The 23,702-nt window shown below is 39.9% G+C and overlaps 2 pseudogenes; one reads left to right on the top strand and one right to left on the bottom strand.

The window, feature by feature from the left end:
* Nucleotides 1–1,733: 1,733 nt before the first annotated feature.
* On the bottom strand, nucleotides 1,734–22,745 carry LOC100435401 (protein FRG2-like; annotated as a pseudogene).
* Nucleotides 22,746–22,868: 123 nt separating this feature from the next.
* On the top strand, nucleotides 22,869–23,691 carry LOC129058406 (uncharacterized; annotated as a pseudogene).
* Nucleotides 23,692–23,702: the final 11 nt, after the last annotated feature.

Genomic DNA, 23,702 nt, shown 5'->3' with positions numbered 1-23,702 from the left:
TATCTTTCCTGCGTCTCTTCCTCCCTCTCTCTCTTTTCTCCTTTCCAGTGTCCCTGCCGCTGTCTTTTCCTCTCTCCATCTTTCCCTTTCTCGCTGTCTCTGTTTTTCTTCTCATCTCTATTTTCTCAACCTTATATGATTCTATTGTATCTGTGTTATTGTTATTTGTCGCAAATGTACTTTGCAACAAAGTACATTTCGTTAAGATATGTACATTCCTATTTAGACACGTTAATTAGGTATGTGCATTTGTTTAATAGACGTAAGGCTGTTTCAGACTTATTCTACAGCATAGTTTAAGCATGATTTTTATAAGCACTGACAACCCGAAAATTGTGTGACTCACATGCCTGTGATTTTTTTCTGTTGCACTGGTCTTGAACAAAAGCTCTATATCTGCAACTTATATCTGTGTATTATCATTGAATTGGCCCCGTTTACTGGAGTGACAGAACACTATTGCCTGACTACAACAAGAGCTATGGGCTGTGGGGAGGTCAGAGTTAGGATGACACAGAAATAAAGATAAGACATTCTCTTTTTCACATCTATAGTAAATACTAATTCCATATGAAAGTAAGACAAAATTATCCTGAAATTTAAAATTCCAAACAACATCAATGTACATTTTATTATTACATATAATGAAAATTATAAAGCAATCAAATAATTAAAATAAATAATGAAAGATTGACCTCAATATAAAATACAAGTAGAATATATGTTAAATATAACAAAATACACTTTATTGTAGTATATTATGAAATCCCCATATCCTGCAATACAATACAATCAATTGAAATGTGTAACATACAATAGGATTTAAATTTAGGATGGTTATACTGAAGAAAACATGAGGCAGGTGAATAAATGAGTACAATCATTTACCATTTAATATATCGTTACTTAATTGTTTTGTAAAAATATTAAAAGTAAACACCTTGCATGGTAATTTTACTATAATTATATCAAACTTTAAAATGTGTAATCATTTTTCCACAGCGAGTGCTATTAATGTTTTTTGGATATTAGTACTTCATGGGTTCAGGCTAGAAGAGTGAGAGCCTACAACCTATTCTGAAATAAAAGAGGAGCAATTTCTTGGTAAGGTGGCTCATGCCTGTAATCCCAGCACTTTAGGAGGTCAAGGCAGGCGTATCACTTGAGTTCGAGACCAACCTGGCCAACGTGACAAAACTCTGTCTCTACTAATAATACAAAAAAACAAAAATAGCCAGGCATGGTGGTATATGCCTGTAGTCCCAGCTACTTGGGAGGCTGAGGCATGAGAATCATTTGAACCCAGGAAGTGGAGGTTGCAGTGAGCTAAGATTGTGTCACTGCATTCCAGCCTGGGTAACATAGCAAGACGGTCTCAAAAAAAAATTATATTTACTTTTCTTTTCTACAATCTAAAATATGCAAACTCATATGACCACATTCTAATATTTTCCTGATTACATAGAAATGCATGACTGTCATCAGACCTCCATATCTAACATGAAATATAAAATTTGTCTATAGCATCGGCCTTTTACAAAATGCAGAGCTTACCATTCTGATTATATTGTTCAAATTTATTTCCTATGATTTCTTCATGTGCTGTCATTTATTAACACAGTGCATCTAATATTGTCGCTGCTGGTCATCTAGAAAAATCTGAGCAGTAGCAGGTCGTTGTTCTCATTCCCAGAGCTGCATCCTCTGCTGAATAGGGTCAGGGTCCTCTCAGCTCAAGCCTCATCTGATCCACTGACACGCTCAGTTACATCATGCCCAAAAAAAGGGTGAGCTTCTCTATTCAGTCCTCTATCCCCAGGACCAGACAGTGTGGCTGAGACAAGCCAACCCTCAGCAGGTAAGACTTAAGCTCCCTGGGTGGCAGTGGCATAGAAGGTCTGCATCTGGGCACAGAGAGGCCCCCAGATCCAAGTCAGCAATGTGAGCTGCTCTCAGGTCAGTGGAAAACGGAACTGCTGTGCCCACACCTGGGCTAGATCTTGATAAATAGCCTCCAACATAGCTCCAACAGAGGTCACCAAGCTTTTTCCAAGTGCCGGTCATTGGACTCCTAGGGCCCCAAACCTGTGCCACTGGCTGTGCCCAGTGCAAGCCCTCAAATGTCCCCTATGGTGGGCATCACAGGTCTCCTGGATTTCACTGTAGTGCACAACAGTGGAGGACTTTGATTTTTTTTTTTAACGTCAAGCTGCATTCCTCTTCTGAACAGTTCCCTGCAGAGAAAGCATGTGAGAGACTCACCAGAGGAGTCCCCACAGGCCCTCATTTCCAGAACCTCCTGTGCACCCAGGTGAACCCCACTTGTCTCTCCCACTTCTTCCTGTCCATCTCAGCACTGGAATGAAGTGAGGCTGAACCCCTTGTGAGTCCCCAAATATTCTCAGAGCTAAGATCTCAAAAATTTACTTGTCACTAAGAAACTCCCTTCCTGCTGAAGACATGTATAAAAGTTTCCTGATTATTTGCCCTTTGGGGCCACAAAAAACAAACAAGCAAACAAACAACAAAAACACCACCATTACCAAGAAAAAACACCAAGATTCTACCTGCTCTGTCTTGGCAGCTGTCCTTGGAACTGATTTTTCTTTTCCTGAAGTTTCCCCAATATGAGCTGGACTCTGGTTCTGTGAATACAATGAGAGTTTGAAAAAGTGCCTCCAACTGAACACCCTGAAATTCCTAGTCCCTCCTGGACACACAGGAGCTCAGGTTACCACCAAACCCCAGCTCTCTTCTGTTCTCCAGTGTCCAGGATCTGTACAGCCCTGGCTGCCAAGGAGCTCCCAGTTTCCTTGCCAGGGGAGCCTGTGTTGCTGCCCTGTCCCTTCTCACCTTTAAAGAGCCAAATGTTACCTAATCTAGTAGTGCTGTTTCTGGCTTTGGGCTTGATCTCCTGGGACTTCTCCTCCTCTTTTGGATTTTTGGATTTGGCTCTAATCCTACTGCAAAAGAAAGCTTAGGTGACTCACCTCTCCCTAGGCAGGGTCCCATTTTCTATCTCTGATGCATTTTTGCGGATCAGTCTTTCAAGTGAAGCTCTTTTGCCAGCGTCATGAGTGAACACGTTTCTCAAAGTCCCCTGAGGGCGCTAAGCCATTTCCCATCCCCAATCTCAAAATAAAACCCTACCAAAGACACATAGCTCAGTATCCCCGATTCCAACTCTCCTTCCGGCCTCCACAGGAGCAGCCCAAGGCCTTATCTTGCCTTTGTGTGTGCTTCTCACTGGAATGGGAGAAGGCGGTCTTGCCTTTTCCTTTGAACGTTTCTTCTCATCTGAGCCCTTTCCTGTAAAGGAGATCTGCTGGAAAGCGGGCTGGTCAGTGGAGCATTGGATGGAGGAGCAGTGGAGATCGGCGTCTTCATTTCCCTTTCCCGTGTTGAAGCTCAAGGGAAAGGTGCGCTGTCTTATCCCTCTGCTACTTAAATTGTAGAGACCCTTCTCTACTATCTTACACGTCCAAATGCAGAGTGTGGGTTTGTCGGCTGGACCTGCCTTTTATAGGTCCCTCGGTTGGGCGTGGTTTACTCTTATTGGCTGAACAGGTTTCTCCTTCCTGCCACTCATTAGAGCCTCAATAAGAAGTTTCTTGCTGTAGTTCTACTGGGGACCTAGACACAGTTAAGGGGAGACATTTTCAGGATCCTTTCATAGTGATAAGAAACAAAGAACCGGGAGCACAGGGATCAGAAGATCGGGGAATCATTTCTCCCGATTTCTGTCCCATTTCCTACCTGGAAGGATTTATGATCCTGTTCACCTTTCAAGATGCAGAAATAAACATACCTATATTGATATATGTTATATGTTTTGCACAGAAGATAATTTATTATAGTGTTAAAATTATATACATAGATATTATAATTTCTCAAATGCTTGGAAACAACAAATGTCAAGATATGGTTGACTGTATTAGATCCATACATATACGATGAAATAAAACTGCAGAGAAAAAGTAAATACCAAATAAAATGGCCCTTCCTACCTAAAAAATGGGGAAGATAATTAGATCAAACGCACCAAAATTGAATTGATTAGATTAGAGCCGGATGTAACCTAATCAGCTCCTATTTCTTGAGGTAGCAAAAAGTCTAGGTGGAAAAACTTTCCCCCTTTCTCACCCTGCCTCAGTCATCCTGGGAGCGCCACTGTGTTCTGTGGAATTTACCCAGCCTCCCTAATAAAGATGGACCTGGTCCCAAACAGGTCACCCAACTGATCACAAGAAAAACAGCCTAGATTCTGAACATCAGCTCCTGTCTTCACACTGCAGACACCACCTGAATCCCATCAAAGCCCACGTTGTTTCTCAACATCCACCATCAAGACGTATTCCGGGGCAGCCTCTCAAAATTGCTTCCGTGAGACGGGCAAGGTGTGGTGGAGCTCCAGGTTCAGAACAGCTGCCTCATCCCTTCCTACTGCGGCAGAGTCTGTCTCTGCAGGTCGGAGCCCTCCAACTGTAGAAGGGTTAGTTCATGTCTCAGCAAGTGTCCCCTAAAAGGACCTTCTCGTCTCCCCCTTTGCTGAGGAAAGCATGCAGGAATGAGACCTTCTACGTTAGGGAGTACTCAGCCTCCAGTCCCAAATGACTTGATTGACTGATGAACTGATTCCCTGAGGAGGAGAAAGACGCGGGGAAGATACTGTATTGGGTGAATCTGTTTTCCCAGCTGTGCTGTCTGTGCAAATAGTGGAACCAAAAAAAAAATTAGTGGTCAACAGACACTGCCTAATGAAATTGTCTGAATTTAAATGGAACATCATAAAATAATCATATAGTATCATATCATATAAAATTTATTTGACATATAAATAAATTTTGATATACTATGATATCATAATATTGTATAAAATTTTATCAGGTAATTTTATAAGAAAGTTAAATTTTGTAGTAACATTAACATCTAAACTTAATAGAAAGCTAGAAAAATTATCTGCTCTTGTTTAAATGACTGCTTTTTGGATAACTCTGTAAAGGGTCTGAAGAGGGGTCTGCTACTTACTTGATAAGACTTTGACTTCTAAATCCTTGCTGTTTTTAACCAGTGCCCTCCCAAGATATGAGAATATTTTACTCTAAGAAAGCATGTTCATAGATACCATAATAGGAACTTTGTTCATTTCAGTTAAATTATTATAACATATTGGTTATTAATAGTTTATGTACTACTACTCTCCCCTAAATTTTATTTTGAAATCTCTAGTGTAACAGTCTTCCTTCCTTCCTTCCTTCCTTCCCTCCCTCCGTCCCTCCCTCCCTCTCCAGTTTGGCCAGAAAGTGTTTAGGTTACACATAAACCATCACTGTAACAGCCAGCCTTCCTTCCTTCCTTCCTTCCTTCCTTCCTTCCTTCCTTCCTTCCATCCCTCCCTCCCTCCCTAACCCCCCCACCCCAGTTTGGCCAGAAAGTGTTTAGGTTATACATAAACCATCATTGTAACAGCCTGCCTGCTTGCCTGCCTGCCTGCCTTCCTTCCTTCCTTCCTTCCTTCCTTCCTTCCTTCCTTCCTTCCTTCCTTCCTTCCCTCCCTCCCTCCCTCCTTCTCCAGTTTGGCCAAAAGTGTTTAGGTTACACATAAACCATCATTGTAACAGCCTGCCTGCCTGCCTTCCTTCCTTCCTTCCTTCCTTCCTTCCTTCCCTCCCTCCCTCCCTCCTTCTCCAGTTTGGCCAAAAGTGTTTAGGTTACACATAAACCATCATTGTAACAGCCTGCCTGCCTGCCTGCCTGCCTGCCTTCCTTCCTTCCTTCCTTCCTTCCTTCCCTCCCTCCCCAGTTTGGCCAGAAAGTGTTTAGGTTACACATAAACCATCATTGACTAGAGACTGTTCATTTGAATTTAGGTGATGCCCTATGTCTATTCACAGTGTGTGTAGATATTTAAAATTACACTCAGCTTGGGAGAAAAGAACATTGAGTAGTGGGAAAAAGTCTCACCCACAGCTGTTATACTAATGTACAGACAAATGTCTGGAGAAGATAGCATGTTTTCAAATATTTTCATCTCTTTGTCAGTCTCTGCCAAATAGACCCTCAGGGGCTCTCTCTGTCTCTTGGATGAACACTCTCCTGAGGGCTTGGAGACATCCACCGTATGAGTTAACCACCCACTGCAGATTTAATAAATGTTCAAATAAATGAGATTGAATGAAAAATAAAACACCTCAATCTGACTATTCTTTTATGCTTTTCTCCCAGATGTGCACTGATCCATTACTTACAACAAACTTGGACTATAAATTCTTGCATTTATATATGCTGGGAGTTCTGTGAGTCAGACTTCATCTGAATAATTTTAAGAGTATCTTGGGGGTAAAAGAGATGAAAAATTACATGTTCTTCTGGAGACTATTATTGTATCAGTTATTATTACTGGACTTCATTCTCCTTCTACCAGTCTCTCCTCTGTGACCATTTTTATTACACAATTGTTATTATTATTATTTAACTTTCTGAGTACTAAGTGTGTGCTATGGTGTAGTACGTGATGCAAATAAGACATCCTTCTTTCTCGGGGTTTCCAATGTAAGTCATCAAGTTCAATATTTAGTCATTAGTGTTCTTTTACGTATACACATACAAGTACACACACTACACAAATACATATAGGTACAAATATAGATGTATCTATACCAATAAATTAAATAATTGCCAACTCATGCACTACTTCTCTGCCTAAAAAAGACAATTTTTTAAAAAGCATACATGACAAGTCTTTAATAGCAATTTTAAATCACAGAAACTATTTTTATATTTCTATTTTTTATACAGAATTCAAAGTAATTAAAGAATTTCATGATTTTTCTCTACAGATGGCCTTTGGTACTACTACCACATATTACCAAAGTGCCTCATCTATCGGACAGTCTCCTCTGATCGTTTAAAACTAGAAAACTGGACAACGCAAAGGCTTTAGCAGATAACTGAAGTGGACTGGTAAACTAATACACGTGAACTTCATAGAATTTGGATCTAGATTGAATGTCTATCAAGACTGTTAGAGGAGGGATATTTGTATAATTGGTTAATAGACCAAGAAAAGACACCATTTGGTAGAGCTTTACACATTAATTGGCTAGTACAGGGGCTCATGTGAGGTGTCTGTGCCCAAAGGCATGTTTTATTTTCCTGGTAATTAGTAGGGTCAAATGGACTTTATTAAAACTAGTCTAAATGTCAGGCAAGCAAAGAGAAGTAGTGGGTCATATGGTTATAAGAGCAGATAGAGACAGAAAGTTGAGTCACCAGACTGGCAATCACAGAGCCAGACACTTGGTTTTATCTGACGATAGTTTCCTGAACTCAGACCCAGTCCTGCCTGAGGCCCGAACTAAGACCCAGTTCTGTGCATGCAGAGACACTGTGTTCGGCTGCCCTAATTCCACCATAAGTTTCTGTCATATGCCCTCAATGGTTACGGTAATTTAAAAAATGTCTACTGTTCACAGCATAAGAATCCAAAAGAAGGAAAGCTGAGAAGTAGAGAAGGAAGGAGAAAAAATAAAAGGAAGAGGGGGAAAGATGGAGGGAGAGAGGGGGAGACAGTGGCTGTAAGCAGGTAAGATGGGATATTAGAGTATCTGGAGGATCCGTCAAACGGAATGACAATGTAAGATTAAAACATGGAGATACAGATTTATTTTAATTACACCAGTAATTTTGAACATACTCGTTATAAAACTTTGAAATGAATAAAAATAGTCTTCAAGATATTTTAAATAAACTTTATTTTTTAGAGCTGTTTTAGGTTCCCGGTAAAACTGAACACAAAATCCAGAGAGTTTCCACAAATCCCCATCCACATCCATGCGTCTAAATTTGCATGCGTCTCCCCTCCCACTGTCCACATCCTGTAGCAGAATCTAAATTTGCATGTGTCTCCTCTCCCACTGTCCACATCCTGTAGCAGAATCTAAATTTGCATGTGTCTCCCCTCCCACTGTCCACATCCTGTAGCAGAATCTAAATTTGCATGCGTCTTCTCTCCCACTGTCCACATCGCGTAGCGGAATCTAAATTTGCATGCGTCTCCCCTCCCACTGTCCACATCCTGTAGCAGAATCTAAATTTGCATGCGTCTTCTCTCCCACTGTCCACATCGCGTAGCGGAATCTAAATTTGCATGCGTCTCCCCTCCCACTGTCCACAGCGCGTAGCGGAATCTAAATTTGCATGCGTCTCCCCTCCCACTGTCCACTTCCTGTAGCGGAATCTAAATTTGCATGCGACTCCCCTCCCACTGTCGACTTCCTGCAGCGGAATCTAAATTTGCATGCGTCTCCCCTCCCACTGTCCACATCCTGCTGCGGAACCTAAATTTGCATGCGTCTCCCCTCCCACTGTCCACTTCCTGTAGCGGAATCTAAATTTGCATGCGTCTCCCCTCCCACTGTCCACATCGCGTAGCGGAATCTAAATTTGCATGCGCCTCCCCTCCCACTGCCCACTTCCTGTAGCGGAATCTAAATTTGCATGCGCCTCCCCTCCCACTGTCCACTTCCTGTAGCGGAATCTAAATTTGCTTGCGCCTCCCCTCCCACTGTCCACTTCCTGCAGCGGAATCTAAATTTGCATGCGCCTCCCCTCCCACTGCCCACTTCCTGCAGCGGAATCTAAATTTGCATGCGCCTCCCCTCCCACTGTCCACTTCCTGCAGCGGAATCTAAATTTGCATGCGTCTCCCCTCCCACTGTCCACTTCCTGCAGCGGAATCTAAATTTGCATGCGTCTCCCCTCCCACTGTCCACATCCTGCAGCGGAATCTAAATTTGCATGCGTCTCCCCTCCCACTGTCCACTCCCTGCAGCGGAATCTAAATTTGCATGCGTCTCCCCTCCCACTGTCCACTCCCTGCAGCGGAATCTAAATTTGCATGCGTCTCCCCTCCCACTGTCCACTTCCTGCAGCGGAATCTAAATTTGCATGCGTCTCCCCTCCCACTGTCCACTTCCTGCAGCGGAATCTAAATTTGCATGCGTCTCCCCTCCCTCTGTCCACATCCTGCAGCGGAATCTAAATTTGCATGCGTCTCCCCTCCCTCTGTCCACATCCTGCAGCGGAATCTAAATTTGCATGCTACTCCCCTCCCACTGTCCACTTCCTGCAGCGGAATCTAAATTTGCATGCGTCTCCCCTCCCACAGTCCGCATCCTGCAGCGGAATCTAAATTTGCATGCGTCTCCCCTCCCTCTGTCCACATCCTGCAGCAGAATCTAAATTTGCATGCGACTCCTCTCTTACTGTCTACATCCTGTAGCGGAATCTAAATTTGCATGCGTCTCCCCTCCCACTGTCCACATCCTGTAGCGGAATCTAAATTTGCATGCGTCTCCCCTCCCACTGTCCACATCCTGTAGCAGAATCTAAATTTGCATGCGACTCCTCTCTCACTGTCTACATCCTGTAGCAGAATCTAAATTTGTTCCAATCAGTGAAACTACAATGACTAGTCTTGTCTTGTTGGGGATTTTTGCATACACACTCATGTGAGACATTGTTATGCAGTTTTCTTTTATTGTAATATCATTGTGCTGTTTTAATATTAGCCTCATTGATCAGAGTTAGGAAGTATTCCCTCTGATTCTGTCTTCTGAAAAAGATTGTAAGGAATTGTTATAATATTTTTCATAAATGTTTGGTAGATTCTACCAGTGAACCCATCTGGGACTGGTACTTTACATTTAGGAAGGTTATTAATTATTGATAGTATTTCTTTAATACATGAGTTATTCTGACTAGCTATTGCTTGTGTCAGAATCTAGCAAATTTAGATTCTGCTACACTATGTGGACAGTGGGAGGGGAGACGCGTGCAAATACGTGTGTTTTCAAACTCATTGACTGTCATTGAGACACTGAATTTTCACCATATTGTTTAATTTGCTACTACTTAAAGTTATTATCTCTTCTGCAAATTCATTTTTTAAAAAGATTGACAATCTAGAAACAAAGCAGAATTTTACTTTATGTGGAATTAATAATCAGTTTTGGCTAGATTAATTAAATGCAGTATCTGTAAGACTTTCATTAAAATTAAAATTAAATCATTAAAATTTAAAAATGTTGGGCCGGGAGCAGTGGCTCACGCCTGTTATCCCAGTACTTTGGGAGGCCGACGCGGGCGGATCACGAGGTCAGCAGATGGAGACCATCCTGGCTAACACGGTGAAACCCTGTCTCTACTAAAAATACAAAAAAAATTAGCCGGGCGTGGTGGCGGAGCCTATAGTCCCAGCCATTCGGGACGCTGAGGCAGGAGAATGGCCTGAACCCGGGAGGCGGAGCTTGCAGTGAGCCGAGATCGCGCCGCTGCACTCCAGCCTGGGCGACAGAGCGAGACTCCGTCTCAAAAGTAAATAAATAGATAGATAGATAGATAAATAAATAAATAAATAAATAAATAAATAAATAAAAAATGTTGAAGTCAGGCAGACTTATAAAGCTATCCTATAATTTATGTGTCCTTTTGTCTATTATTTCAAATATGTATTTAAGTATTATAGCCTTTTTCCTACAAACATATATATATCTAATATGTAAAACAAATAAAAAATGGAGTTTTTCTGATGAACACAGAAGAGGCAACTTAAAAGACACTTCCCCAGTTTACTGATACAGTTTACTGATACAGTTACTGATCCTGTAACACCTCTACAGAATGTCATTGTTCCTTAGAACAGTACAAAACCCACCATCCTATTGTTTCTGAACTGTACCCATTTCTTTATATGCCTCTTTCTGAACCATTTTCTTATCAAGACTGATGGTTCTTTGTTACTGAATGAAAAGAATACACAAGAAAGAACTGCATTCCGCTGCTATTTGAATTTTCTTATGTTCATGCAATTGATGTATTGCGGGCGAACAGAAATCTGACTTTCCTTTTTGCTTTGCTGTACTAAGCCACCCACGCTTTAGCCTATGTAGAGCTGTGTTAAAAGAAAAATCTTAAATTTAACAGAATTTAATCAAGCAAAGAACGATTCACAAATTGGGCAGCCCCTGAACCAAAATACGTTCAGAGATGATCCAGTGCTGTCTCTCGGTCAAAGAAGATTCATGGATAGAAAAAGGAAAGTGACATAGAGAAAATGGAAGTGAAGTACCAAAACAGACAATTTGGCTTTTACCTTATTTTAACAGTTTTAACAGTTGGCCATCTTTGATTGGCTGAAACTCGGTGATTGGCACAAGAGTAGATTACAGTCTGTTTACACATTCAGTTAAATATAGTTCATTATGTACAAAGAAATCATTAGGCTGAATTTAAAATATGTAAGGAGGCAGCGTTAGGTTAAACTTAACAGTTGTGTTAAGTCAGAATTAGCATTTTCTTCCTTTTACTTAAATTCTTCTTCACTGTTTTATTATCAATGTCTTTTGGTCTTTTCATCTACTTGTGTAAAACTCTGCGTTGATGCTTTAGTGCTCTCAGTATCTTCCCATGTTCTTGACATCCTGATCCTGATACTTTTAAGTAATATAAAAGGTGCCCTTCTTGGATTTCAGGTGTCCTGAAAGAGGACACTGTCATCTTGCTCAACCATCATTGAGAATGCTTCAGGAAATGGCCTTTTGGTGTCCTGTCTTTACCTAGCACCCATTTCTCTTTCAGCAATTTAGTGTCCTGAAATAGCCAGATGCTGTTATTTACTCTATCCTTAGGCAGAAGAAATATCTTTATTTTTTAAATTATTTTTTATATATTAAAAAAATCCTAAAATACAAAAAATAATTTTTCCAGGTTTGCTTCAGTTTTCTTTTATAACAAAATGATAGAGATACAGATAAGACTTACACATTCCATTCTTTCCTCTTAGAGATCACCTCTTAACGATAGCCTCTTATTAAGATGGTTTGATACATTCCCATTCATGTTTTCATACATTCATACACATATGCATATTCCTCAAATATATATTATTGTTTTGTATGAGAAAAATGTCTGTAAATTGAATATATCCTGAAACATTTTTTATCTCAACATAATGCTTATGAAATTTTATCCATCTTATTTCATTTATTTCTGTTTTATTCATTTTAATTCCTGAATGAATTTTAATATTGACTATAGATAGATCATGACTTTGAGGGATGGCATGCAAATATCAGTATCTCCAAGCCTTTTCTCTTGAGTGGTTCAGGCTACTACAGTGCAATCTTCTGATCTCCTTCTGAGGGTACCACTGTCACTGTTTCTTGTAGGAACCTAGAGTAACAGGCGACTAATAAAGTCTCTCCCATTAGTATGTAGAATTTCTACCCTTAACTTCCTGGATTTCTGTATGTTACTCAGCTGTGGTTGCTGTCTCAGAGAACTCTTCTTATAGGGCATAAGACGTTTTCCAGGATAACAACCTCCAGCTGTCTGATTTCAGAGAGGTAGAAGCCTGGCAATATTAGATTGAGGACGTGTATACAGGACTCCAGTTTCTTAAAACATTTTTTTTTCTATTTGCATCACCTCCCATGGCACTACTTTATTTATTTATGTATTATTTATTTTAATTTTTTTTAATTTATTTTTTTTAGATGAATTATTGCTCTGTCGCCGAGGCTGGAGTCCACCACACCTGGCTAATAGCACTTCTTTATAGAGATTTTTGCTAAGATAAATATAATTTTTGGATATCTGCATTGTAGGCAATCATCTTTTTTAATTTTTCATTCACAAATGTTATTTCCAAAATGTAGCCGTCTCTTACCTACTACTAATTTTTCTCCTGTTTTCTTTGTCTGTATGGGTTTGTATTTTTAAATTGTTGCTATTATGACTATTGTTATTGTTATTATTATTCATTTTCTATTAGCTAAGTGAAGGTTTTGGGGCAGTATGAAATAAATATGTCAAACTTACCACATTCTTCTGTTATTATTTTTAATGGAAGATAATAAATTTTAATTTTTTCTTCAATGATTTTGATCTGTTCAGTTTTTTCTAATCACTTTACATAAATTTAGAGGTTTGCTACTTAACATACTTTATTATTTTGTCCATTTTGGGTGGGGGCTGGGAATGAGGAGATTGAAGTACAAACAAATTCAACGCCTTGACTAGGGTCCTGCTGGCAATGGGATCAGGAGTTCGAACAAAAGAATCTCCTCCAGAGCCCATGTGCTCAACCACTTACTTCCCTCCCTCCCTTGTTGCTACTGAGAGAATAACTCCTACTGAGAAAGTGTCTTATGACACTTTTAAGACTAACTTTTAAGAAAATTTCGGAAGAAGTTTTTGAATTTAGTAAAATATTGTACAAGATAGACTTACAGCTACTTTTAAAGTTCTAAGTTGTAAGACTTTGGAAACACTTGCTTTTATGCACTACAGAGAAAGAGCCCATTCCAGTTCCTCCTCTCTGCTTCGCAAACTCTCTGTTTTTTGCTCACTTTTCTCCTAATTACTGTAACTCCTCTCCCTGGCAAGATGCAGTTTTTCACTCTACACTATCACACACACATTAGCCTCGTGGTTACTTCTTACCTTGCTATAATCCCAGTAAACTAGAATTTTGATCTGATGTGATATGAAAGAAATGAGGAAGAAAAGAAAAATTTTAAAAAGCACATCATTATTTTTGGATACTACATCTGTCTGTTGCCAACTTAGAATTATGAAATATAATGAACATGTAAAGGTCTTGACTTGTATTTCTCAATTTATTCTTAAACTTCTTTATTCATCTTCTGTAATTGCAGTCCTTGATAACCTTGAGCAGCAAAAATGAAGAGAATGCAAACAGAAGGGCTGAGAGAAAAAACCTCTTCTAACCACTGCTCCTTAATTTCCCAGGATCCACATTCTCATCCTTACCATTCCTTTAATCGTTTTCCTTTTATACACTTTATATGTTAAATGGAGTCTTATGAACTCACTTGGAAATCTAATCACTATTTTTTAAGGAAATATATTTTTAGCTCAAAACTTCATTTTCAAACATAACCAGTTTGCAAGTTGAGAACAGATTACAGCTAAGCAGATTGTACACACACGCATTCTGGATTTATTGTATTTGTGTGGTGTAATCATCATCTTGCATCTAAGGTCCTGATATCTTGGAGGAAAAATGAAATATGAATTTGGAGACAAGAGATTGTTGGTCTTGTATTTATATTACCTAAAACAACTCATGCAGAACTGGTAAGAAGTTGCTTATGTTCACATAGAAGGGAAATGTGGGGTCGGGGCCCCTACACAGTCCCCACTGTGGTACTGCCTAGTGGAGCTGTGGGAAGAAAGCCACCCTCCTCCAGACCCCGGAATGGTAGATCTACTGACAGCTTGCACTGTGTTCCTGGAAAAGCTGCAGAAACTCAACCCAGGAGGGGGTCTGTATCCTGCAAAGCCACAGGGACAGAGTTGCCCAAGGTCCTGGGAGCCCACCTCTTGCATCAGAGTGACCTGGATGTGAGACATGGGGTCAAAGAAGATCATTTTTGAGCTTCAAGAACTGACTGCCTGCTGGATTTCAGACTTGCATGAGGCCTGTGACCTCTTTGCTTTGGCCAATTTCTCCCATTTGGAATGGGTGTACTTATCTAATGCCTATACCCCCATTGTATCTGGGAAGTAAATAACTCGCTTTTAATTTTACAGGCTCATAGACAGAAGAAATTTGCCTTGTCTCAGATTAGACTTTGGACTGTGAACTTTCGAGTCAATGCTGAAACGAGTGAAGACTTTAGGGGACTGTTGGAAGGGCATGACTGCATTTCAAAATGTGAGGACATGAGATTTGGGAGGGGCCAGGGCAAAATGATATGGTTGTCTGTGTCCCCACCCAAATCTCATCTTGAATTGTAGCTCCCATAATGCCCATGTGTCATGGGAGGGACCTGGTGGGAGGTAACTGAATCATGGGAGTGGGTTTTTCCCATGCTGTTCTCATGACGGTGAGTAAGTCTCAGGAGAGCTGATGGTTTTATAATGGGCAGTTCCCCTGCACAAGCTCTCTTGCCTGCTACCATGTAAGACATGACTTTGCTTCTCCTTTGCCTCCTGCCATGATGGTGAGGCCTCCCCAGCCATGTGGAACCATGAGTCAATTAAACCTGTTTCCTTTATAAATTACCCAGTCTTGGTACGTACTTATTAACAGTGTGAGAATGGACTAATACAACAGACAACCTACAGAATTGGAGAAATATTCACAAACTATTCATCTAACAAAGGACTAATATCCACAATTTACAAGGAACTTAAGTCAACAGGCAAAAAACCAATAACCCCATTAAAAAATGGTCAAAGAACATGAACAGACACTATTGAAAAGAAGACACACAAACAACCATCAAACATATGAAAAGATGCTAATCATCACGAATCATCAGAGAAATGCAAATCAAAACCATAATGAGATACAGTCTCATACCAGTCAGAATGGCTTTTGGTTAAATAGTCAAAAAATAACAGCTGCTGGTGGGGCTGTGGGGAAAAGGGAGTTCTTGTACACTGTTGGTGGGAATGTGAATTAGTTCAGTCACTGTAGAAAGCAGTTTGCAGATTTCTTAAAGAACTCAGAGCTGAACTACCATGTGACCCAGCAGCCCCATTACTTGATATACACCCAAAGGAAAACACATTGTTCCACCGAAAAGATACCTACACTACACACACCCATACATGCATTGCAACACTAGTCACAATAGCAAAGACATGCAACCGAACCAAGTGCCCATCAACAGTGGATTGGATAAAGAAAATGTGGTACATATGCAACATGTAATACTACACAGCCATAAAGAAGAACAAAACTATGTTATTTGTAGCAACATGGATGCAGCCAGAGGCCATTACCCTAAGTGAACTAAAGCAGAAACAGAAAACCAAATACCATGTGTTCTCATTTATAAGTGGGAACTAAACATTGGGTACACATGGTTATAAAGATGGGGACAACTGACACTGGGGATACCAGAGGAGAGACTGAGAAACTACTTATTTTTGGGTGGTGGGTTCAATCATACTGCAAACCTGAGCATCACACCATATATCTTTGTAACAAACCTGCACATGTACCCCTGGAATATAAAATAAAAGTTGAAATTTAAAAAGAAAAGAATGAAAAATAAGAGGGGAACAGAGGTAACAAAAAATAATGTGTGCCCTTATAGGAAATGAAAATCTGATTTAAAAAACTGTATTAATTAAAAATCATGATAATAGAGTAAGCTTTTGTTAAACTTATTTTTTAAGTGTCATTTGGATCAGTGAATGAAGAATTATTAAATATTACTTTTAAAAATTCAATTATATATTTGAAATATATCGTTATAATTTGAACTTACATTTAATATAAAAATAATTTCCAGATGGACACAACAGTTAACTGTAATCAAATAAAAATCAAATAACTCAAAGACACATACCTGTTAAAATCTCATGGTGGAAAAATATTTAATAAATAAGAAAGTTTCAAGACATTTGCCCAGTAATTCCAATCTACATAAATTTTAAAAAAACAAATACTTCTGAGTGAAGATATTTATAAAATTTTAGAAGAAAATAATTAAAAGTAAAGTAAAGGCCTAATAATGAAGAAATGGCTAAATATATAGTACATTAATATGGTAGAATTGCATCAAATGTTATGTAACCATTAAAATGTATTTTGAAAAATGTTGAGTGAACAAAAGCATCTTTCTCATAAAATTATAAATGAATTAAGAATTAAATCCAATTATTCTGTATGCTCTCCATTTTTTGCAAACAAAATAATACAAGTATGTATATATAAGTATGTATATATAATACAAGTATGTATATATTATATATGTATAATATGTATAATATGTATATATGTATATATACAGTCTCAAGACTGTAGGTTTTATATTTCAGATTATGGTTTATTGTTCACATTCCTGTACAAGAGTATCAGAAAATGACATTTCTGGCTCACTAGGGCTGATAAATCTGATATCATCAATATAGCGATCAATATTTTGGTCTTTGTAATTTTAAGACTATTAAGGTTACTTCAGGTCATATTATAACAAAACACAATCGTAGCCCTGGGCAAGACAGCAAATATGTTCTGTGGTCTACCCTGGTGAATGAAAATACCTTTTATCTGTTTTCATGAAGGGGATAGAAAGTGATATTTGTCAGATCATAGATGCAAAACCAAGAGTAGAAGCTGCGTTGAGCTGTTAAAACAAAGATATTATATAATATCAATACACAGCAGATGCATTTGGAATTATCAGTTGCTGACATTTACATGATTCCCCCATCATCCTCCAGATTCAAAATTTTGCATGGGTCATTCCAGTACATTAAATGGGGATGTACTAGGGACTTTGACACCTGCAGCCCTTTTATCTTTGAGAATGTTATTATCGCTGCCATCTTATTTGTTGCTGATTTTCTGTTTTCATTAGAGAATGTGATGGTTAATTTTATGTTAACCATTTACGTTTTATTTTACCATTTCCTATTCCATTTTATGTTTTATTACTTTTATTTTTTTACTGGCTTATGGGGTACCCAGAAAACTGTGAGACTGATTTTGGAGGAACTTAGCATTTGAATCAGTAAACTGAGTAAAGATGATCTGCCCTTAGCAGTGAGGGCAGGCATCATGCAATCTTTGAAGGCAGAATAGAACAAAATGGCAGAGGAAAGGCAAATTTGCTTTCTCTTCTATAACAGCAATATCCATCTTCTCTTCCACTGAGGAGCTCCAGTTTTTGAGTGTTTGGATGCCAGGACTTACACCATTGACTCTTCTGGTTCTTAGTCTTCAGACTCGTTGAATTACACCACTGGCTTTCCTGGTTCTCGAGCTTGCAGATGGCATGGCATGGGACTTTTTCTCTTCCATAATTGTGTGAGCCAATTTCCACAATAAATTTTCTTTATTTATCTCTTTTTGTCTCTCTCTCTGTCTGTCTCTATCCTTCTGTCTCTCTGTGTGTTTGTGTGTGTGTATGTGTGTGTGTGTGTGTGTGTATCCTATTGATTCTGTTTCTATCAAAAGTGCTGCCTAATACAGGAACTTTTGCTTGGTCTTCCCTACCATAATTGATCTTATTCTACATTTCAACAAAGCAATGCAATTTCTGTAAGTTGCTGTGTACATCCATCTCAATTATGTCCTCGATGACCAGGGCAATGAACACAGGGTAGTTTAACAAACCCATTAGACTAATGTGAGAGAAAGGTGAACCAGAAAGCCATTTATCAGCTGATCCCTGAAAATTCCAATTATAATAGGTATCTTAACGGCATTTTTGTGTACCCTGGTATCAGTGTCATCTAAGCCCTGGTATTTAAAAGTTCTTGAAAGATCTGGTGCAACTATCCCTAATTATAATAGTTTTAGAACATCTTTGGAGGTGGTTTTGGAAAGTAATTAGTATATCATTTAAGCAAAAGTATGGATGTAAATGTGCCATGCAAATACTAACCCTACATGGTGTGCCCATATTAATATTAGATAAAGTGGTCTTCAAAACAGGAGTACTGCCAAAGATAAACGTGTCAAGTCATAATCAAAAAAAGCCAGTTCATAAAATTAACAATCTTAAATGGATGAACCTAATGAAACTTCAAAATGTGAAACAGACATCAACAGAGTAAAGGTGATGATAATCAGATCTACTTTTCAAATGTCTGTGGAACATTAATCAAGATAGATCAAGTACTGGACCATAAAACAATTCTCATTAAATATAAAAGAAATTAAATCATAGACAGTTTGTTCTCTGAGCAAAACAGGACTAAATTAAAAATCAATAACAAAAATATGTTCAGAAAAACCTTAATATATGGCAACTGAGCAAATAACTTTTAAATAACAATGGATATAGAAATAATTATCAGATCTGTATTTAAATTTTTTAACTGTGTGAAAATTTTAACAATTTTAAGTATATAATTCATAGCATTAAGTACATTCCCAGTGTTGTACAACCAGCATCTCCATTTCTATCACAAAAAGAAATAAAGTACCCTTAAACAGTAACTCACCATTACTTCCTCTCCCCAGTCTCTGGTAAACACTAATCTTCATTCTGTCGTCACAGATTTGCCTGTTCTAGATATTTCATATCAGCAGAATCATACAACATTTGTCGTTTTGTGTCTGGCTTACTTCACTCAGCATCATGTTTCCAAGTTTCACCCACGTTGCATGTATCAGAACTTCATCCCCTTTAATGGCTGAATAATATTCTGTTATTTATGTATTATATTTTGTGTATCCATTCATTTGTTGATGGACAAGGGTTGTCCCTGCCTTTTGGCTATAGCGAATAATGCTGCAATTAACTTTTGTGTAAAAATATCTCTTCAAGACCCTGCTGTCAACTTTTTTGTGTATCATACCTAGGAGTGGAATTTCTAGTTCTCTGTGTGATTCTGTGAGGAACCACCAAATTGTTTTTCACAGCAAGTGCATCATTTTCTATTCCTAGCAGCCAGTTCATGAGGGCTCCAATTTCTCCACCTCCTTAGCAACATTTATTTTCTGTGTCGTTGTTATAAAAGCCATACTAGTGGATGCAAAGTGGCATCTCATTTTGGTTCTGTTTTGCATTTTATTAATGAATAATGGTGTTGAGCATCTTTTCTTGTTCTTATTAGACATTTGTTTATCTTCTTTGGAGAAATGTCTATTCAAGTCCTTTGCCTATTTTTTAATTTGGATGTTAGAAATTCTGTTGTTGAGTTTTGAGACATTAAGCTTTTATCAGATACACATTTTGCTTTTATCAGAAACATATTTTCTCACATACTATGGGTTGTCTTTTCATTTCCTTGATAGTGTCCTTTGATGCATTAAAGTTTTTGATTAAATCTAATTTATGTATTTTTTCTTTTGTTATCTGTGCTTTTCTGTCATATTTCAAAAAACACTTAAGACTCAAAAGTCATGAAGGTTTCCCTGTGTGTTTTCATCTAAGAGTTACACATTTTAGTCCTTATATTTAAGTCTTTTGTTAATTTAGAGTTAATTTCTGTATATAGTGCAAGGCAAGGGTCTAACTTCTCTCCTGTGCACTGATACCCAGCTGTTGAAGAGACTGCTCTTTCCTCCATTGACTGGTCTTGGCCCCCTTGTTGAACAGTCGTTGACCATATGTGTGAAGACTAATTTTTAGGATCTCAATTCTATTCTATTGGTCTTATGCCAGTAAAACACTCTCTTGATTACTGTAGATTTGTAGCACGTTGTGAATCTGGAAAATGTGAGTTTTCCAATGTTCTTTTTCAAGATCGTTTTGTCTATGTCAGATCCTTTGAATTTTTGTATGAATTTTAGAATGAGTTTCTCTGTTTCTGCAAAAAATGTCTTTGGGGTTTTGATGGTATTGCATTGAATCTATAGATTACTATAGATGGTATTGTCATCTTAATAGTATTGTCTTACAATCCATGAACACAGAATATCTTTCCAGTTATTTCAACTCTCTTTAGTTTCTTTCAGCAGTTTTGTGTATACCACCATAGTTAGATTGATGCCTGAATATCTTATTTCTGGATGCTATTATAAATGGGATTTTAAAAATGTTTTGATAGTTCATTACAACTATATAGAAATAAAACTAATTTGCATATGTTTGTCTTGCATCCTGCCTCTTTTATTAGTTCTAATGGATTTTGTGTTTTCTTTGGAGATTCATACATATAAGATCATGTGTAGATATAATTTTACTTCTATTTTTTATTTCTAATTTAGATGCCTTTTATTTCTTTGTCTTGCCTAATTTCTCTGGCTAGAACTGCCAGTGTTATGTTGAATACAAGTGGCAAATGCACCATCCTTGCCTTGTTCTAGATGTTAGGGAAACAGCTTTCAGTGTTTCGTCATTGAGCATGATACTAACTGTCAGTTTTTTATATATCCTAGTGTCATATTGCAGAAGTTCCCTTCTATGCCTAGTTTATTGAGTATTTTTATCATAAACGGGTGTTGTATTTCATCAATGTTTTTTCTGCATCAACTGAAATAATCATGTGCTTATTCATTTTACTGTTACAGTATATTACACTGATTTTTTTTTTTTTTTTTTAATTGAGACGGAGTTTCGTTCTTGTTGCCCAGACTGGAGTGCAATGGCGCCATCTCGGCTTTGGTATCAGGATAATGCTGTTATCAAAAAGTGAATTAGCAAGTATTCCTTCTTCATACATTTTGTCGGAAAAGTTTGGGAAGAAATGGTATTAATTCTTCTTTAAATGTTAGGTAGACTCACCAGTTAATGAAGCTATTTGGTCATAAATCTTTCTTTGTTAAATCGCTTTCGATTACTAATTCAATCTCCTTGTCTATTCGGATTTTCTCTTTCTTCTTGAGCCATTTTGGTAGTTTGCGTCTTTCTAGCAATTCATCCATTTCATCCAGGGCAACTAATTTGTGTTATACAGCTGTTCACAGTATAGTCCTATAATCCTTTTTTATTTCTGTAAAGTTGGTAGTAATGGTGCCACTTTCATTTATGATTTTAATACTGAGTCTTCCATCTTTTGCTCAGTCAATATAGTGAAAGGTTTGATCTTTCAAAGAATCGACTTTTAGCTATGTTTATTTCTTCCACTGCTTTTCAACCTTCTATTTTATTGATTTATGCTCTAATCTTTATTATTTCTTTCGTTCTTCTAGCTTTGGGTTTAGTCTTTTTTTGTTTTTTCTACTGCCCGTAGGTATAGAGTGAAGTTACTGATTTGAGATTTTTTCTTAAATGTAGTTGTTTATATCCATACGTTTTCTTTGAATTCTACTTTCACTGTATGCAATAAGTTTTGGTATGTTTTGTTTTTATTTTAATTTGTCTCAAGATGTTTTATAACTTCGCTTGTGATTTATTCCTTCACTCACTGGTAGTTTAAGAGTGTATTGTGTAATTTCCACATATATGTGAATTTTCCAGTTTTCATTTTTTATGTATCTGTTGTTTCTTCCATTGTGATTGTAAATTATATTTTGTATGATTTCAAGCTTTTAAAAATGATTAGGACATATTTTGTGGACGAAGATATAGCCTATCCTAGAGACAGTTCCATATCCGCTTGAAAAGAATGTATATTCTGTTGTTGGGCGGACTGTTCTGCATATGTGTATTAGCTCTAAATGGCTTATACTGTTGTTCAGGTCTTCCATTTCTCATCAAGCTTCTATCTGGTTTTCCTATCCATTAATTAAAATGAGGTATTGAAGTGTCCAACTACTACTATAAAACTGTGGGTTTATCCTTTCGATCCTGTTAATTTTTTCAGCTTTACTGAGGTATAATAGAGAAATAAAAATTGCACATATTCAAGGTGTACAGTGTGATGTGTTTATATGCACATTCTGAAATGATAACCAAAATGAAGTCAATTAACATGTTAATTACCTCACATAATAGTTACCTTTTTGTGTGCATGCGTGGGATAAGAAAACTTAACTCCATCCCCAGTGACTGCAGAGTGGCCATTCCAGCTGCTCCAGGCTCCGGCAGAGAAAGAGCGGGGCGGGTGGCACCACCAGGGGGGCCCACAGGCCTGGCGCGCACGCGTTTCGAAGCCCACCCAGACCATGCTCCGCCGCCTGGGCGCCCAAGCTGCAGTCGCCCTCTGTGTGCAGGCAGCAACTGCCCGGCAACTCCCGAGCCTGCTCGCGCTCCCAGCATCGCAGAACCAGGGCCAGGTGTCCCGAGGGCTACGGCCAAGCCAGGCATTCTGCCCGGCGGCGGCTGCACAGAGGCGAGAACTGAGAACCTGCCGCTCAACCCCATCGGGGTGAATGCCGAGTGCCCAGGCCAGCGGCCCCGAACTCCCTGCGGTGGAGGAGTGGGGCGGGAGGTACGTCCTGGGGACCCTCAGTTGGGCGCGCTGGCGATCCCGGGGCCGCCCAGGCCATGCCCCTCCAGCCCGCCTGGGCACCCAAGCTGCAGCCGTCTTCTGTGTGCAGGCAGCAGCCTCCAGGCAACCCCCGAGCCCGCCCGCACTCCCAACATCTCAGAACCGGAGCCAGATGTACCAGTGGCTGCGGCCAAGCCAGGCAGTCGGTCCTGGGGCGGCGGCACAGGGGCGGAAACCCGCCCTCAGCCCCATTCCACCGGGAACCCGCCCTCAGCCCCATTCCACCGGGAACCCGCCCTCAGCCCCATTCCCGGTAGCTGCAGAGGGCCCCTGGCTAGCGGTCCGGAGCTCCGGCAGAGGAGGAGCCTAGCTGGGGCAGGGCCTGGCAGGCTCTCAGGCCAGGTGCACTCGCGATCCAGAGGCCGCCCAGGCCTTGCTCCGCCGCCTGGGGGCCCAAGCTCCAGGCGCCCTCTGCCTGCTCGGAGCAGCCGCCTGGCAACTCCCAAGCTCGCTGGCGCTCCCAGCCTCGCAGAACCGGGGCCAGATGCCGCGGCTGCGGCCAAGCCAGGCGGTCTGCCCGGCGGCGCCTGCACCGGGGCGGGAACTGGCCCACAGCCCCATCCCTGGTGGCTGCGGAGGGCCCCTGCCAGCGGCCCCGATCTCTCTTCGGAGGAGGAGCGGGGCGGGGGTCACGGCCGGGCGGGCCCTCAGGCCGGGCGGGTTGCGAGCCTGCGACTACGGGACGTCCCGGGCGAGCCCAGGAGAACCCGCAAGCCAGCGGCGCCTGCGCACGAGCTGCAGCCGCCCCCTGCCGGCCGCGCGGGCTCGGGAGCGGCTTCCGGAGTCCGCGCAGGCGCTGAGCTGCAGGCGCGCGCCTAACGGCTTCGCGG

Source organism: Pongo abelii, chromosome 2 (genome assembly GCF_028885655.2).
Source record: "Pongo abelii isolate AG06213 chromosome 2, NHGRI_mPonAbe1-v2.0_pri, whole genome shotgun sequence".
In the NCBI taxonomy this organism is placed as follows: Eukaryota; Metazoa; Chordata; class Mammalia; order Primates; family Hominidae; genus Pongo; species Pongo abelii.
This window is presented reverse-complemented; position numbering and strand designations above follow the sequence as displayed.